Raw genomic sequence first — 20,171 nt, 5'->3', positions numbered from 1 at the left:
AAGATAGTTTGGTAGTTTCTTCCAAAACTAAGTCTATTCTTACCATATGATCTAGAAATCATACTCTCTGATGTTTACTTATATAAGTTGAAAAATGTCAACACAAAAATGAAATATGGATATTTATAGCAATTTTATTCATAATTGCCAAGTTAATGGGGTATTACATAGCACTGAAAAGAAATGAGTTATCAAGCCACAAGAAGACATAGACGAATCTTAAATGCATATTACTAAATGACAGGTGCCAATCTGAAAAGGTTAAACACTGTAAGATTCCAACTGTATAGCATTCTAGATAAGGCAAACCTATGGAGACATTAAAAGATCAGTAATAGCCAGTGGTTATGCATATGAAAGGAATAAATTGGCAGAAAGTAGAGGATTTTTTAAGGCAGTGAAACTGTTCCGTAATACTACAATAGTGGATAATTGACACACACAAGTTCAGTTCAGTTCAGTTGCTCAGTCGTGTCCGACTTTGCGACCCCATGAATTGCAGCACGCCAGGTCTCCCTGTCCATCACCAACTCCCGGAGTTTACTCAAACTTATGTCCATTGAGTCAGTGATGCCATCCAACCATCTCATCCTCTGTTGTCCCCTTCTCCTCCTGCCCCCAATCCCTCCCAGCATCAGGGTCTTTTCCAATGAGTCAACTCTTCACATGAGGTGGCCAAAGTACTGGAGTTTCAGCTTCAGCATCAGTCCTTCCAATGAACACCCAGGACTGATCTCCTTTAGGATGGACTGGTTGGATCTCCTTGCAGTCCAAGGGACTCTCAAGAGTCTTCTCCAACACCACAGTTCAAAAGCATCAATTCTTTGGCGCTCAGCTTTCTTTATAGTCCAACTCTCACATCCATACATGACCATTGAAAAAACCATAGCCTTGGCTAGACAGACCTTTGTTGACAAAGTAATGTCTCTGCTTTTTAATACGCTGTCTAGGTTAACCCATACAATATACAACACCAAGAGTGAACCCTAATGTAAACAATGGACCTGAGCTGATAATAACATATTGGAGTAACTTTATCAGTTGTATCAAACATAGCACTCTGGTAACAGATGTTGGTAGGAGGGGGCATGTTTGCCTGTGTGAGTATAGGGAATGTATCTGTACACCTCACAGAAGTATGCATTGCCCATGTCGAAGACTGCTAAACAATATTGCAGAATGTAATTCCAGTTTTGCCTGGGGAGTTGGGGGCACATCTACTTTGTGCATGATCTCGGAGGAATATGATGGACTCATCAGAAATAAGACTCAGCTTCTTTCTCAGCTGAGAAACAATGGAGATAGCAGCTTCCTGGACATTTTAGCTATTTTCTCAGTCTTCAGAATGACTCTCAACAGGAGGGATCCCTGTATGACATTGTGTGGAATATCATGAAACCGGTTAGCGTGAGTTTGAAAAGGACTGAAATTTTAAAGAATGAGTGGAGCCAGAATAAAAGCATTTTCAGTGGCTACATGTAAAAAAAGAATACAAACTACAGAATTGGTTCAGAAAAGATGCTAAATAAAGAACAACAAACTGTGGGGAAGGGGAGAATGTGATTTCCAAAGTTACCACATTATATTATTTAAAACATCAAGTTTTAAACAAAAAATTATAGACCTATCAAGACACAAGAAAGCATTGTCCATACACAAGGAACAAAGCAAATAGAAACTGTCCCTGGTGAAGCCTGGATGTTGGACTTACTGGACGTAGACTTTTTAAATCAACTATTCAAATATGTTCAAAGAACTAAAAAAAAAAAAAATCCATGTCTAAAGAACTAAATTAAAGTAAAAGAATGATTTATCTTTAAATATAGACTATCAGTAAAATGTGTAAATCATAGAAAAGAACCAAAGAGAAACTCTGAAGTTGAAAAGTGTCGTGACTGAAAGGACTCACTAGAGGAACTCAACAGCAGGTTTCAGCAAACAAAAGAATCAGTGAACTTGAAAATAAGTCAATGGAGACTATCCATTTAGAGGAATGGAAAGGAAAGAGTGAAGAAAAAATGAGAGCCTCAGAGCTCTGTGCGATATCATGAAGTAGACCATCACGTTCATGGGAATCTCAGAAGATGAGAGAAAGAAAAAGGCAGAAAATATACTTTAAAAATAATGAAAACAACCTACACACCTAAGAAGCTCATGAATTGGCAGAAGGATAAACTCACAGATCCACATCTATACACATCATGAAAAACAGCTGCCAGGAATAATTTATATCACAGAGAATTATTTTAACTTTTAAAACTTAAAATTAGTATATAAAGCTAATTTTTCATGATGAAGGGTCTGAACATATTTAATATACCATGCAAAATGGTGCTGGTGGTTGTGGTAGAGTATCAGAACCAGAATTTAATTTTAAGGGCAATAACTTAACAGATATGATTTATTTTATGTTATTTAAGTTCTCCATTTTTCTTTTTCTCCTTCCTGTTCTTACTGGTTAATGTAGGGATCAAAGTAACAAGATGGAGCTAAAAGAGGATGGGAAAAGATCAACAGAATAGCAACCACTTACTTGTGAAATTTCAGATGGAATTTTATCACCAAGAAATTGTAACTTAAATACTGATTTGAATGAGAAAATTTGGCATCCTTCTCTCAAGACACATTGTGACATTTACCATTACTTAATAAGTTTGGAAATTCAAGGTCAGACTTAGAATGTTTGTGTCATCCTTGGTACTCCCTTAAATATGAGTAATGTTAGATAAAAATTGATTCCTGGGGTTGGACGGCTTATTTTCAAAGATATGGCTTTTTTTCAGATAAGATAAGTGAGCCAGGTACAAAACTCATGAAACATTTTGTGAGCACTTACTATCTACTTTGGTATGCAAGATAGACAAAACCTCTATTGTTATAAACATTACAGGGCCTTCCTGGTGGCTCGGAGGGTAAAGAATCTGCCAGCAATGCATGGGACTGGGGTTCAATCCCTGGGATGGGAAGATCCTTTGGAGAAGGGAATGGCTAGCCACTTCAGTATTCTTTCCTGGAGTATATCATGGACAGAGGAGCCTGGTGTGCTATTATTCATGGGGTTGTAAGGAGTCAGACACATCTAACACACATAAAGATCACATTCTAGCAGGGAAGACATGTAGAAGAGTAAATATAAGCATGTAGTAGAGTAAAGTCATTTCATACGGAGACAAGTAGGACATGCATCATTTGTGGTACCTCGTGAAAAATGGAAATTCAAGGCTCTTGCTCAAGTGTTAAGAAGAATTTCAAGATAGCAACTGCTGAGCATAAACCACATGAGAGATGATTTTAACCATGGGGCCCTATGTGACTGCAGAGGTTGCAAGTCCACAAATCCAGGCATGCATATAAATGTTGTAAAGGAAAGAACACCGGTTAGACGGGCTGGGTTAGAATTAGATAAACCGGCTGAAAGACTGTTAAAGCTTTAATGTTTAAATAGTTGAAAATACAACTCCATCCAAACAGTTGTGTATGCTGTGTGTTTTACAACGTAAGTTATGATATTTAAAAAATGTAGCTAGCAAGACAGAGTTTAAATGCACGCTGTCATTAAGCTGATATAATGTACTTTTATGAAGGAATAAACTCAGCCTTTGAATTGAGCAAACTGAATGCCCTTCAAAAAACAGCACTGAATTTGCTTTGGGGATGAAGTAAGATTATCTTAATACTTGGTTCTTAGCATGGTGCCAAGAATACAATAAAAACTTTAAAATGATAGTTATCAGTAAAAGCAAGTTTTATCATTGCTGCTTACCTTCTTATAGATTTTTTTTTCCTTTGTAGAAAATTATTTCACTTTATCCTACCAATTTCTCTAGTGTATGGAGATATATTAATTATCTTGAGAATTCATGGCCACTCATTAAACCCTGCCCAGAACTTAAAAAAAACAAACATTGACAAAACAAACAGAATTTTAAATTACATTATATGTGTTTGCTGTTGGTCATTGATGATATGATATGATATTGATGATATGGTAGAATTCTTAATCAATTATGGAATTCTTATTCAATAAGATTTTCTCTGAAAGAATTTACTTGCTGGCATGGAAACTTTCAAACTCTTGTTGGAGTTCTTGCCCTTAACCTACTTCATTTTTTCCTTTAATATACAATAAAAAAAAGGAGGAGCTATGATCTTTATTAGATGACACAGCAAAAACTATATAGGTATATCTCCTGCTGGGGTCTGTTTCTTCTCTCTAGAACTTCGACTAATAAAGATTTTGATACTGAGAGTGGTTTCTGAGGAACAAAATCTTAAAAATGAGTTTTCTGAAAGTGGTTCTCTAATTCAATTAGATTTAGATGTAAAGGCACATTCCCAGCAGTAAGTGAGAGCTGGTAGTCCATGCCATTATGTGGCAATAGAGATGAAAATATCACCTACAAAAGGTAAAGTTATGGGTGATTGTCTATTATAGTTCACAACATTTTAGGGAAACTAGGAAGTATCATGAGATTGGTTAGTTGCTCTTAGCTGCACTGGAAAAAGGAAAGAATGAGCTCAGAGTTTCAGATTCCCATTTCAAGGTCCACATTAATGATTTAAAATTTGCTATATGTGTTCTGCAAGAAACTCTTATCTTCCATGGCCCCAGCACTGAAATTGCTGAAAACCAAGTCCAGAGTCTCATCAAGTGAGTAGCTAAAATACAAAACAAATTGAATCCCCAATCTCACAGGGTACCTGATATTAAAGAGAGGACATTGTTGTTCAAACTGCTATACAATTGCACTCATTTCACATGTGAGCAAGATTATGCTCAAAATCCTTCAAGATAAGCTTCAGCAGTACATGATCTGAGAACTTTGAAATGTGCAAGCTGGGTTTCAAAAAGACAGAGGAACTGAGATCAAATTGCCAACATTCCTTGGATCATGGAAAAAGCAAGGCAATTCCAGAAAAAAATATCTACTTCTGTTTCATTGACAAAGCTAAAGCCTTTGAGTATGTGGATCACAGCAAACTGTGAAGATGGGAGTACCAGACACCTTACCTGTCTCCTGAGAAACCAAATGCAGGTCAAGAAGCAACAACAGTTAGAAAGCAGACATGAAACAAAGGACTGGGTCAAAATTGGGAAAGGAGTTTGACAAGGCAGTCTATTGTCCCCCTGCTCATTTAACTTATATGCAGAGTACATCATGCAAAATGCCAGGCTGGGTGAATCACAATCTGGACTCAAGATTGCCAGGAGAAATACCAACAACCTCAGATATGCAGATGGGACCACCTTAATGGCAGAACGCAAAGAGGAACTTAAGAGCCTCTTGATGAAGGTGAAAGAGGAGGGTGAAAAGGCTGCATGAGTTTTCCAGTTTATACACACAGAAACCCAAGGAATATGTTTGGGAATGGATATTAAGAATGTGAGACAACAGTGGAAGGAATATAAAGTTGAATTGCTGCTGCTGCTAAGTCACTTCAGTCATGTCCGACTCTGTGTGCCCCTATGGACAGCAGCCCACCAGGCTCCCCTGTCCACGGGATTCTCCAGGCAAGAATACTGGAATGCGTTGTCATTTCCTTCTCTGATTTAATCGCTAAGTCATGTCTAACTCTTTGGAACCCCATGGACCATAACCCACCAGGCCCCTCTGTCCATGGGATTTCCCAGGCAAGAATACTGGAGTGGGTTGCTATTTCCTTCTCCAAAAGTTGAATTAGGCCAGATTTACTGATATGCACCCATCTAGTGGAGATTCTAGATTTAATGTTGCAGCTTGAGAAGTTATACAAAGTCCTAACAGTTTGTTTAAGGAGCTGAAACATGGACCAAAACTAACCTATATTAAGTGAAATTCCAGTGTCAGAACTGCCATGGTGTATTGCAGAGAGAGGTATCCAAGGTGTTAAGGAGACTGAAATGTTAGAGGGCATTTGTCCTGCTTGATGTTCTTGTTTTCCCTGGTAGAGTCCAGACAACTTACCTTTCACCATGACTGTGAGAAATACGTCTGCGGGAGAAGTCTCAGGATCCATGAAGTGCTCCGTTTGTTCTTCTGTGTCGCTCAGAAATTACAGTGAGAATTCTTGTCACTGAATTGGGAAACCTAAGTGTGATGAAAAAAATTGGATCCCAGGGTGACAGGACCAAGAAGCAGCCTCTGATCATCAAAGACGAGGTGGACGTGGGTCCTATAACGGGCAGCAGAAGCAACGCAGGAGTCAGGTCAGCCTGACTTACAGGGCCTGTGGCGTTGCGGAACTGACTAGGGAGCCCCTAGGACGGAAGAAGACGCACAGACCACTCAGTTCTTACATGTAGAAGCAGAGTTCTGAGCCAAGTGAACAGAGTCTAATTTAAATCATTAACTAGAGTCAGCCCCTCAATTCATCCTAGACATGAGACACTTTACAGACTCAGAACCCCTCTAATGAAGGGGAGGCTAGTTTTCCGTGAGGAAAGAACTTGTTTCACTGACAAAAATTATAATCTTCCTATCAGCTTTTGCTCAAAGGGCCTAAGACCTTTTGACAGGCTGACAGTGAGGGGGGAAGGAGAATGATCAGAACTTTCAATGATTACTGGACATTGCCTCTGAAGTGACACTAATTCCTTGAGACCCAAAATGTCTGTGATCTACTAGTCAGAGCAGGGACTTATAAAGATTGAGTGATCAGAGGTTCCAGCTCAGATCAGTTCCACAGTGGTTACAGTGGGTCTCTAAACCTGTTCTATGTTTATTTCCCAAGCTCTGGAGTAGATCATTGGAACAGACACACTTAGCATCTTACAGAGTACCCTGTGTTGATTCCCTGACCTTTGAAATAAGGACTTTCATGATGGAAAAGGTCAAGTGGACACCAATTTAACTGCCTGGACTTGGAAAAAAACATTAAACTAAAAGCAATACTGTATTTTTATGGGCATCAAAAATATTGGTGCTATCATCAAGGACTTGAAACATCCAAGGGTGATGATCCCCACCATATCTATTTGATCTGTGTAGAAAACAGATGGATCTTGGAGAATGGAAGTGGGTTATTATAAACTTAATTGGATGATGACTCTTAATTGTAGCTGCTATTTCAGGTATGAGTTCATTGCTGGAGCAAATTAACACACTCCTAGTACCTGCCAAGTAGTTATTGCTCTGGAAAATGCTGTTTTCAATACCTTTTGACAACCAGAGCAATTTTTATCCGCTGGCAAGGCCAACAATATGCCTTCACTGTCCTATCTGAAGAGTAATTCAGCTCTCTATCCTATGTCATAGTTCAATCTGCAGAGACCTTGATCATCTTTCCCTTTCACAAGACAACATCATCATCCATTGTTATGCAGACTGGCCCTGGTAAGCAGAAGTAGCAACTACTCTAGCATATTGGGAGGTCATTTATGTGTCAGAAGGTGGGAGATTAATCCAACAGAATTCTAGGGTCTTCCACCTCAGTGAAGTGTCTAGGGGATACACTTGGTTGAAATATTCCCTCTAACATGAAGGATAAGTTGTTACATTTAGCCCCTTGTACAACTAGTAATCAAGGCACAATATCAAGTGGGCATCTTTGGATTTTGAAGGCAACATATTCCTCATTTGGGTGTGCTGCTCTGGCTTACTTGCCAAGTGACCCTAAAAGCTGCCAGTTTTGAGTGGGCTCTGAATGAAAGAAGGATCAACAGTAGGTCCAGGACGCCGTGCAAGCCACTCTATCATTTAGGCAAAGACCCAATAGATCCAACGGTTCTTGAAGTGTCCCTGGCACAGTAAGATGCTGTTGGAGCCTTTGGCAGGCTGCTATGGATGCGTCATAGCTCACACCCTGGAGGAAAGCCTTGCCATCCTTGATGGACAACTACTCTCCTTTTGAGAAACGGTTTTTGGTTTGCTCCTGGGCCTTACTTGAGACTGAACGCTTAGCTATGGACCGCCCAATTACCATGTGACTTAAACTTCCCATCACAAACAGGCTATTGTCTGCTCCACTAAACACACAGTTGGGTGTGCAGAGCACCATGGGATTATCAAATGGAAGAGGTGTATACAGGATTAGACTTGAGAGGACGCTGAAGGCTCAAGAAGTAACACGAGAAACTGGCCCAAATGCCATGTTCTCTCCTCCTGCTGCAGTCTTTTCTCTCCCAGGCCAGCTCTACGGCCCCATGGGGAGTTATCTACTTTGGGCGTGGTTTACAGGTCTCCCGCATTGTAGGCAGACACTTTACCACCTGAGCCGCCAGGGAAGCCTCGTATACAACATGCAGGTGCCATCTGAAAGCGAACAGGTTTGGCATGCAGCTCCTTTCTGAGACATCCCTGAAGGACAGTGGTGAGGGGAAATCCTCCCAGTGGGCAGACATTTGAGTAGTATGCTTTGCTGCTCATTTTTTGGGGAGGAAGGAAAATTGGCCAGAAGTGCAAGTCTATACTGCTTATTAAGCTGCTGCCAGTGGTTTGGCTTGATTGTGAGGGACTTAAAATATAACTGGGAAATTGGCGACAAGGAGGTCTATGGTTAATCAGGCAAGCAGATCCCTTTGAATGATCTAAAAAAATGTGAGGATATTTTGTCCCACGTGAAATTCCACTAAAGCGTAAGCTTAGCAGTTGTTGTTCCACAGGCAAAGAGGGGAAGCACTGTACTTGCTGGGATAATTGCTCCTGAGTACCATGGGGAGACTGGGCTGCTGCCTCAAAGTGGCAGCAAGGAAGAATGTGTCTGACATACAGCAGATTACTTGGGAGTCGTTCAGTACTAGCATATCCTGTAATCAGAGCTAGTTGGAAACAACAGCTACCCAATCCAGCCAGGACTGCAGATGACTCAGACCTTCAGGAAGGAAGCTTTGGGCCACCCCAACAGGTAAAGAAACATAACCAACTGAGATGTTTGCTGAGGGCAAAGGGAACAAGACGTGGATAGTGGAAGAATACAGTCAAAATCTCTGACAGTGTGATCAGTCACAGAGAGAATGAGGAATATAATATTATGAATGTTATTTATTTTGTTATGACCATGCGCGCGCGCGTGTGTGTGTGTGTGTGTGTGCATATACAGTATGTATAGCAGCCAAATTATTCACTCAATGTGTTCTTCCTACTTCTTCCAAGTAATTCTACTTTCCATGGCATAGAGTTTCATTTTACACTGTTTTAAAAGTAAATGACCAGATGACAAGTTTCTAAAGTTAATTCGTTTTGGGGGAGGGGTAAACATTAAAAATATTATATATGCATTTAGGTTTTTTTCTTACACACCAACTATTGCTTCATATATGTCTGTGTGTTTGCAACTATTAGCTCCTGGATTGTGAAGGGCCTTGCTGAACTTTGAACCTTTTAGAGACTATTACTCTAGATTTTTATTTATTTTTTATTAAATTTTTTTCTCATTGCTTTATTTTTTAATTTTTACTTTACTTTGGAGCAGAGTTGATTAACAATGTTGCGTTAGTTTCAGATGTGTGGCGAGGTGATTCAGTTGCACATGTGCATGCATCTATGCTTTTTTAAATTACTTTCCCATTTAGGTTATTATAGAATATTGCGTGGAGTTCTCTGTGCTATACGGTAGGTTCTGGTTGGTTATCTAGTTTAAATACAGTGTTGTGAATGTGTCAATCTTAGGGGTTGATTTTAAGCTTCACGAAACTTGACAGAAGAGATTTTAATGTCACATCGGAGTCTGTTCATTTTAAACTGAGTCCCTGGGGGCTGAAATCATAGCCAGAGAACTAGGATGTGGGGAGTTGGGACTAGGGCATGGATGAATATTCCTGCCTCTTGGATCCTGCAGGGAAGGGGTTTCCTATCGACATCTGCTGAGCGCTCTCTTTCACGGCAAGTTGTGACGAAGGCCAAAGAAGCAAGCTGCAACTCTACGAGGCACAAAAATTCTCCACTATGCTTCTTTCGTGTGCTATTTTAAAATATAATTAAGTTCACGAGGCAGCATGTGTAATCCCTTAGCAAGAGCTACTATGGGAATTTACACGTGACCTGTGGGCCTGCTCCTGATGGGCAGGAAATACTTCTTTGAAAAGAGTTCTTTTTTCCATTTCCCCCCTTGATTTAGATAAATCACTGAGCACCATGCAGTACTGAAATGATCACGCTTTTTAATTCTCACCAATCAGAATCACCTGGGCTCACTTTGTGAACACGTGCTCACAATTACACTCTTGTATTCATGTCTTTCTTCTTAGAGGCTTGCTGTGATTTGGGGCACCTAAAATGTGTTTTAGTTATTCAGTAGAAAATCTCTGGGCTTCCAAGTGATTGGAGAAGCTGACTTGTTATTTTACAAGTGAAAATGTTCAGACTAAGCGTGTAAATGATTTAGCCTACCTCTGTGACTCACTTCTAATCCAGTCTTCTTTTTTAGCTCTTCACAATGTGGCATATTCCACTAGTCCAATAGTACTATGACATTTGTCATCAGATTTTAAAAGGATTGCCATGGGCGAGACTTTTTTCTTTTCCTTAGCATATTTTTCTTATATGGTTTTTCCTAATGGTAACATGAGTTATTGTCTCTAGAAGCATGCACTACTTCCAAATGAATGTGGCTTTTCTATAAGCCCTTAAGAAAACCTGAATAAAAACATTTTATCTTGGCACCTTGCTGTTATCTCCTTCTAAAAATACACAGAAGCTGAAAGCTTTCATTCAACACCCACGGTGTGCAATTCCTGTCCCAGACTAGGTTCAAGCAGAAAGGCAGACAGTATGAGTAGGTCGTGATGTCATTAACATTAGAATTCCCAGGAAAACATTTTAACTGATGCTTGCTGGTTATGTATAACTTCAGTTTTGGTACAAGTATAAGTCTATAAGCTTCCTTCAGAATCTAATAGTCAGTCTTCATTTATTTTTTTTCATTTGCTAATATTCACTGAACACTCCATGGTTCCTGTTGGCAAGGTGTTCATGATGGCTGAGAGTCATCTCTGCTCTCCTGCACACATTTTTTTTTTAAATCGGAGGACTATTGCTTTACAATGTTGTGATAGTTTCTGCTTTACCACAACTTGAGTGGCCGTGAGTATACATGTATCCCCTCCGTGTAGAGCCGACCTCCCACCCCACCCATCCCCATTGCTCCAGGTCATCGCGGAGCACCCCACCCATCCCCACCCCTCTAGGTCATTGCGGAGCACCCATCCCCATTGATCCAGGTCATCGCGGAGCACCCCACCCATCCCCATCGCTCTAGGTCATCACGGAGCACCCCACCCATCCCCATCGCTCCAGGTCATCGCAGAGCACCCCACCCATCCCCACCCCTCTAGGTCATTGCAGAGCACCCATCCCCATTGATCCAGGTCATCGTGGAGCACCCCACCCATCCCCATCCCTCTAGGCCATCATGGAGAACCCCACCCATCCCCATTGATCCAGGTCATCGAGGAGCACCCCACCCATCCCCATCGCTCCAGGTCATCGCGGAGCACCCCACCCATCCCCATCGCTCCAGGTCATCGCAGAGCACCCCACCCATCCCCACCCCTCTAGGTCATTGCGGAGCACCCATCCCCATTGATCCAGGTCATCGTGGAGCACCCCACCCATCCCCATCCCTCTAGGCCATCATGGAGAACCCCACCCATCCCCATTGATCCAGGTCATCGAGGAGCACCCCACCCATCCCCATCGCTCCAGGTCATCGCGGAGCACCCCACCCATCCCCATCGCTCCAGGTCATCGCAGAGCACCCCACCCATCCCCACCCCTCTAGGTCATTGCGGAGCACCCATCCCCATTGATCCAGGTCATCGCGGAGCACCCCACCCATCCCCATCGCTCTAGGTCATCACGGAGCACCCCACCCATCCCCATCGCTCCAGGTCATCACGGAGCACCCCACCCATCCCCATCGCTCCAGGTCATCGCAGAGCACCCCACCCATCCCCACCCCTCTAGGTCATTGCGGAGCACCCATCCCCATTGATCCAGGTCATCGCGGAGCACCCCACCCATCCCCATCCCTCTAGGCCATCATGGAGAACCCCACCCATCCCCATTGATCCAGGTCATCGTGGAGCACCCCACCCATCCCCATCGCTCCAGGTCATCGCGGAGCACCCCACCCATCCCCATCGCTCCAGGTCATCGCGGAGCACCCAGCTGACCCCTGTGCTGTAGAGCGGCTTCCCACTGGGCATCTGTCTTACACACGGCAGTGTGTGCACGTCAGTCCTACCTTCCCGATCTGGCCCACCCTCCCCTTCCCATCCACATGTCCATGCTCCATGTCTGCATCTCCATTCCTGCCGTGGGGATAGGTCCAGCTGTACCATTATTGTAGATTCCACATATATGTACTAATATACTATGTTTGTTTTCATCTTCCTGACTCACTTCACTATGTATGACAAACTCTAGGTTTATCCATACCGCTGAAAATCGCTCAACGTCATCCCTTTTACGGCTGGGTATTATGCCATTGCATATGTGGACCACATCTTCTTTATCCATTTATTTGTTGATGGACATTTAGGTTGCTTTCATGTCCTGTCTATTGTAAGTAGAGTCATGCAATTTAGAGAATATATATCTCTAAGTGGCCAACTTATGTCTCCTTAACCAAGGGGAACTATCCCAACTTTCTCCATTTCTTCATCCCCCATGTCTTCAAATATAGCATCAAGATCATGTGTTTCCCCTAGGAATTTTAAGCATCATTTTAACCCTTTGTCTATAAGTATGAGACACATAATGAAAACAAAATGCTATATAAACAATAGGCATGTATGATGATTTCTGATACAAGATAAACCTGCAGTTAATGTTCTCTATTTTGTCTTGAGACTCCCAGTCACATAGTAATAAACTGTCTGTGTTAGTAACTAGAAGAACTAGCTATAGAAAACATAGATAATAGTGGTCTTGTGCCCACACAATGTAGAAATAGTGGAGTGAGAAGAAAAGTATGTGAGAAAAAAACAGTATGAGAAAGTGTTCTTAGAAGGATGAGCTTACTGGAGTCCTTCATATGAAATTCCACTGGGAAGCATGTTAAGTTCTATGAATGATTAACATGTATTTACATAATCTCACAATATATGAATATTTTTACTTTAAAGTTAATGTAATTAGCAATATTAAGTAACTTATTGCATATCATCTATGGTCTTTAAATTTTTTTTTTTTTACAATAACCTTGCCAAGTAGGTTTAGCATTTCCACTTTCTGTTTGAGAGAACCAAGTCTCAGAAAGAACTTTGCATAAGACAGTACAGCCTTCATCAGTTTCAGCTGGCTCAGGCTTTCTTGCCGCTATACTGTGCTGATTGGGGTCAAAATTTAATTTTGACTTGTAACATTATTCTTAGAAAATTTAGTAAACAGGACAGTTTTGAGTATAACATTTTTAAAGTTCCATATTTCATTTAAAGTTCCATATTTCACTTAAAGTTTCATAAATTTCATTCAACTCCTTGCCAGCAAATGTTAATTCAGAATAAAGGACTTTATAAATGGCTTTTGCTGTTATTGTTGCTACTAATTCAGAGTGATGAATGGTTGGAGGGTCTTTATGTCTAATGTTTGATCCATTTACATCAGATTTTCATGCTCTGTATTCAGTGGGCTAGCCATGCTTTAAGAATAAAGACCATAGCTTATGTATGCGTGCGTGCTTAATATTGGCAGGAAGATCTTGGAAGAAGTGGGGAAGAAGTCTGGAGGTGATGTTAAAAAGAAGTCATGAACAATTTTCTTTCTGGGTTAGAAGATGTAGGTAAGTACTTTTTAAGGGAGTTAATAATGAAGTCCAGTCACTGGTAATGAGAAAACCCTAAAATGATAAACTTGCAATAAGTCAAGATTTTAAGCCTAAACTGAGAGTAAATAAAAATATACCAACAGAATCCAGCTTCTTAGAAGCACCAGAAGTCTTATTAGCCCAGGTAAAGATATTTTTCTACCTTCTTTTTATCACACTTCTGAGATAATTAGGGGCGGTATTCCTGTCAAAAATACTCAAGAAAAATGGAGATGAAATTTGTTGTATCATTCCTGAAAATTAAATGTCTTTTATTCTCTGGTGGTAAGAACGGTGCAGATTTTAGGCTACCTAATATGGTGTACTTTTCAAAAACCCTTGGTGGAAATTTATGAGAAACAGAGAGAAAATAAATAGCAACTCAGGCTCTTTGTGGCAAAGGCCTCTCAACCATAGGTATTATACGACATTACAATTCTACAGCAATTTCCTGTCTCCTTTCCCCATGTTCATCTATGTTAGTGAGATACCCCTGATATAGAAAATTTCACTCAATCCATACAATTCAATTAGTTGGTTTTTCATGCTTACATTTGAAGCTTCTTATAAAGAAAAAATCAAAAATTAGAAATAATCCAAATTAAGATGGGAAAATAAAGTTTACAACAAACAAAATTACAGATTTTAACCTCTGTGAAAGTACAGGCTGATTTAAAAGATGGTGACTTGTACTTGATGGGTTATTTTTCATTGCTTATCATTAGCCTCCAAACTAAAAAGACATCAGTAATTTAAAGAGGCTTTTTTCTTTTACCTCGGCATGCAACATGGTTATGCCTTCAAACCAAAGAGTGTATTTGTTTTGGCTCAAGTGTACTTAATTAGATAATATGAATCATAGGCATTTTTGTGACTAAATAGGAAAACTGAAAAATCTATTGCATATGAAGTTTCACTGACAGAGGAATCATTTGAAATAGGTTAACTCCAATTTAGAATCAATCAACAAAAGACATTAAATTGTTATCATTTGATTAGGTAGCTCAAACGGTAAAGAACCTGCCTGCAACGCCAGAGACCCGGGTTCGATCCTGGGTCGGGAAGATCCCCTGGAGGAGGGCCCGGCAGCCCACTCCAGGATTCTTGCCCGGAGAATCCCATGGACGGAGGAGTCTGACAGGCTACAGTCTACGGGGTCACAAAGAGTCGGACACGACTAAGCGACTAACACACACGTGATTAAATCTTCTGACTGGGATATTTCCAAGTCTGTTTGGCCACTAACCTTAATTTTTAAACTGTGGGAGGTCCAGGTGTAACTTACAATAAGCAGACAAAAAAGACAATCCTAGATAAATACTTACTATGATGTAAGAGGTCTGCTTTCATGACTCACCCAGAGAGCCTTGATTACTATTATCAAACAAGTTCAATAGCCCAGACATCAGAACTTACTTCTCTACCTTTACAGTTTAACTCAAGACATGTAAATAAGACAGGATTTGTTGAAAATTACTGGAAAGAAAACTAGTTTCATGTTGTAAAACAGCACACATATGTGCAGCTCTAACTCAATCATCTAATTCAGTCATGTGTGCACACAGATTTCCATATAAACATATACCCCTGATTATTCTTTCATTCATTAAATATCTATTGGGCATCTATTATATACCAAGTATTATTCTGAGAACTAGACATTCAATAAACTAGATAGGCAAATATCTTGTTCTGTCAAACTTACATTTTATAAAACTGATAATCAACAAGCATATTAAGTAGATGTATTGTACAGTATGTTAGATGGTAAATGTATATAATGGTAGTGACATTTACATATACTGGTAAAGGAAATAGGCAGTTTCACTCATGGATGTATGTATCACCATCACTGGTTTTGCTCAGGGCTGGGAAGATTAATACTGACCGTTGGTTGCCGCAGCAACTATTAAACTTCCTGTGTTGGGGCTATGCTACAGACCTGGATGGGACCTTTCAGAATAACTGGATAACTGGCATAATTACATTTACTAAATCAGCACAGTTAAAGCTGAATTGTGCAGAATCATTGTGATTAAGACCAAAAATTTTAGACTCAAGGTTTAAACTCTGCCTTTGTAATTTTATACCTATAAGATTTTGTCCAGTTATCTTTTCTTTCTATGTCTTTGTTCTCTCATCTATAAAATTGGACTTACAAATTCTCCCTCAGAGAAGTGTGGTGATGATTTAATAAAAATGCAGATAAAATATTTAGCATCATGATAGATACATAAATCCTATTTGATGAAGAGCAGATATCATCATTTTGTGTTTAAACACTCAAGGAATGTCAGATATGGAAACCATTTGGGAGATGACTTAATTGGATTTAATAATTTATAGGGGGAGAAAACTGGGGCCCAGATTAGTGAAATAAATTGTCCAAGACCACAAGGTTAATCTTGGAGGTAGACATTGGTAGTGGTAATTAGTTTCTACCAGTTATCAAATCCCAGAACAATGTGGCTGTATTTGGATATATTGCTGTTTGTTGTTTAGTTGCTAGGACATGTCCAACAACTCTTTTGTGACCCCATGGACTGTAGCTCCTCTGTCCATGGGATTTTCCAAGCCAGAATACTGGATTGGATTGCCATTTCCTTCTCCAGAGCATTTCCTGACCCAGGGAGCGAACCCACTTCTCCTGCTTGGCAGGTGGGTATGCTACCACGGAACCACCAGGGAAGCTACTTGGCTATATCCACATGCCATATACATATTCTACTTCCTTCTCTATATTTAAGGAAAAGGGTAAAAGTAGTCACGGTTTCAGTGCACATACTTTCAAGAGCTCAACATCCAGTTTCTGAGTGTTATTCCAAACATAATTTCTACTCCTTAAGTTAATTACTGCCAAGTTATGGACTTAGACTTATTTTGTGGTCATCTCAACTGCTAAAGAGATTTTCTGTGCTATGATTTGATTAAAATGAAAATAGAAACATGACTTTAATATCTGAAGTCATAAATATACTATATTTTTAAAATAAGTTACTTTTAGAAATGTGAAGTGTTGATTTAATATATTTACTGTAATGACATAGTAAATTAAAGCAATGATTCCTATATCCATCAAACACAATGACTTAACAGAAAAATGCCAACTCCAATGGTCATAGAACTTTACAAGATTTTCTAGTCAAAGGAACCAATGTCAGAGTGAGGTGAATGATGGGCAAAAGATGCAAAGGGAATACAGAAGAGAAGCAAATGAAATAAAAAAGTGGAAAAGCAAAGCGTCTGCTTTGTTCCAGGATCCTTAGGTATTCTGGTCCTACAGACAATTTTGAGAAATGGCAGCATTGCTCTCCAGCTCACTAGAAAGATCAATGAGTTGTGAATACTGTGACTTTTTTCCCCTGTTGATTCCAAACGAGGGCATTTGGGGGTTTTGTTTCCTGACTGTTGATTTCTTGAATGAGTTAAGACTTAACAGTAACAAAGTTGAGTAGAAATAATGACAGCAGGCATTTTCTTCTTTTTCTCATCTAATGATCATGGCTCTTAAATTTTCACTATTAAGTTTGATGTTTTCTGCAGTTTTGTTTTTTTTTTCCCTTAGGACAACAGGAATTATTACATTGGTCTGGAAGCCAGAAGTCCAAAACCAAGGTGTGGCAGGGCCACACGTCCTCCAAAGAGCTGGGGAGGCTTCTGCTTCTTACTTCTTCCTGCTCCTGGTGACCCCAGGCCTTCCTTGGCTTGTGACAGCATGCAGCCCAATCTCTACCTCCTTGGCAACATTGCCTCTCCCTTTGCTCTCTAGCAAATGTCCCTGTATACCTCCTGTAAGGACATAGATCATTGGATTTTGCATCCACTGGATAACCCAGGATAATCTTTTCACTTCAAATCCTTAATTATGTCTGAGAAGGCCATTAAAAAAATGATGTCACACTCAAGTCACTGGTTCCAGGAATGAAGATGTAGACACATTTCTAGAGTGGTCAGTTTTGTTTCTGTTATTTTTTTTTAAATGTCCTTTTGTGTTCCGTCCAGTGAGGTTTAATGAACGTAACCATGGGAGGCACTAGCAAAAGCGCTGTAAACATTAATGTCAGAGTCAGACGGATCTGGGTCTGAATCACAGCTTCCACACCTTCTGGCTGTGTGGCTTCAGGCAACTAATTTCAACTCTCTGTATCTCAGATGCCACATCTATAAAATGCACACATTAATTTCTATCTCATAGGATTGCTATAAAAATTAAATGAGATAATATTAAGTTATTATCTAGAAAACAAAGTGATCAATAAAACATATATAGCAGTATTGTAGTGCTTAAACTTGGTAATATTGATAATTGAATTTGTGCTGAAGTATTCAATATAGCTTTCTCAATAATCTGAACATATGCTACCAATATGACATAATTATTTGTATCTTCCCACACTTATCTTTTTAAATTTTATGTATATTTTTATTGTGCTAAAATAGACATAATGTAAAATTTACCAATTCAACCATTTTTAAGCATACAGTTATACAACCCCATAGGCTTTTGATAGTTATTCTCTATTGCCTTCTATTCTGACTCTGCTACATTTTTTTAAAATTAAGGATTTATTATCAAATGACTTTTCTTCATCTACTGAGACAGTTATCCAATTGTTCTTTTATGTTCTGTTAAATAACATATTTTAATTGTATTTTTAAGTTGGAATGGCCATGCATTTGTAGGATAACTTGATATTTTCATAGGAAAGTTTATCCAGCATACAAATATAAGAATTGCCTAATAAGGAAAAAAATTAGACCAAAAGTGTAGATTATAAAGAGGAGTAAATTTTAATGACATATAACATTATGACATATAACAAGAAGAAAGGATATAAGCTACATCTCTGAGTCATTTGGCAAATCCTTATGTTAGCACACTGTTCTGTTAAACTTCAATAAAGAGTGTCAGTCAGTGAGTATCATTTTTTACAGGGTTTTTTTTTCTTTTCCATTAGCTTTTACTAATAAAAGAATCACAATTAGGTCATAAATAAACAGGCAAGTTATTAATTACATGATTTGAGGTTTAGTATGAAAACTTGTATAGTTATGCAACACACTAAAATCAGCTGTTAGTATTTTTGCCTTGTGTGAACTGCCCGTAATGAAAACGGAACAAACTTTTTAAGGATGAAAGATACAATAAAGAAGATATATGGAACGCTTTACAAATTTTCATGTCATCCTTACACAGGGGCCATGCTAATCTTTTCTGTATCATTCCAATTTTAGTATACGTGCTGCTGAAGTCTTACAAGTTTTACAGTTCTCAAAATAAAACCTCTATAGTCACCTGGATTCATTATATAAAAATTTTATTTTTAAGATACATTCTCAGACTTAATAAAAACATTATTTTGCTTACTGTTATCATTATTATCCCTCAGTATGCCTGTTCCACTCACAAGCCCATGCTATTTGTATAGAAGCTGAGAAAGTGTCCAACTGTTGGTTTTTCTATAGTGGTTGACATTTGAGGTCTTTCTCATATTGCTAGTCTATAAGTATGTACGAGATGCTACTGAGCTATCATAGCAGAGGAAAGTCAGATTCATTTATCTTATTGTATACAAAAGCAGAGCAAAATTTCTTTTAGTTAAAGTTTGCCTAAAAATGCACAACCATAATTTATTCCAAGGGAGACAGTCATTCAAGTATGACTCTGACCTACTATTACATTCTCAGTGGGAATAGACAAAATCTAGTCCTAGGGTCTTAGCTGGCCACTGGGTGCCGTGCAAAATAGACTCTCAATCATTATAAATTCATAGAAGATTTAAAATACTAATTGGAGCTTCCAAGAATATTTGAGGAAGAAAAATAAACCTACTGGTGGGTGCAGACAAGGGCCAAATTTGTCCTCCTTTCCTTAAGGAAGGTTAAACTGCTACAGAACTATTTGACTTAACGAAAAATAATTTGGGGCTGAGCAAGTAGTTGCCTGCAGCTTATTTTTTAGTCAAAGCATATCCCCTTGAAACACTAGGGTTGAAATGGAAATGTTGATGGACTATTTAACAGTTAGGCCCTGGTGAGAGCAGTGAAAACAAATGTAATCCATTTTGTTAGCATGATGAAGTTATCATAATTAGGTAGTTGGTAAAGAAAGAAATCTATCAGGAGATTAAATTCCCTTCTCTTTAATGAAATCTGATGGTCGAATAAATGGGTATCATGGGGTTCCGTCATTGTGTACATTAAAAGAACCCAGCCAGATAAGTCGTTGCTATAATTCTGGCCAGATCTTTGTAACAAGCAGATTTTTTTTTTTTTTTAAATCCATTCCTGGCAACTCTTTCAACTTGCTGCTTTATGCAGTCCTTACTCAGAAATATTTCCCATTTAAATTAGATCTAGGGGGCAAGCTGATATGTTGTTTCTCTATTGCAAGCTAATTTTAACTCTTTGCTGCCTTTTCAAGAATACAGCAAATCCTAATGGGG

At 39.3% G+C, this 20,171-nt stretch overlaps 1 non-coding gene across 1 annotated transcript; it reads right to left on the bottom strand.

The window, feature by feature from the left end:
• Positions 1–18,877: 18,877 nt before the first annotated feature.
• On the bottom strand, positions 18,878–18,983 carry LOC122687648. Its single transcript, XR_006339213.1, has one exon. It is a non-coding gene; the product is annotated as a U6 spliceosomal RNA (small nuclear RNA).
• Positions 18,984–20,171: the final 1,188 nt, after the last annotated feature.

Source organism: Cervus elaphus, chromosome 31, assembly GCF_910594005.1.
Source record: "Cervus elaphus chromosome 31, mCerEla1.1, whole genome shotgun sequence".
NCBI classification, from domain to species: domain Eukaryota; kingdom Metazoa; phylum Chordata; class Mammalia; order Artiodactyla; family Cervidae; genus Cervus; species Cervus elaphus.
This window is presented reverse-complemented; position numbering and strand designations above follow the sequence as displayed.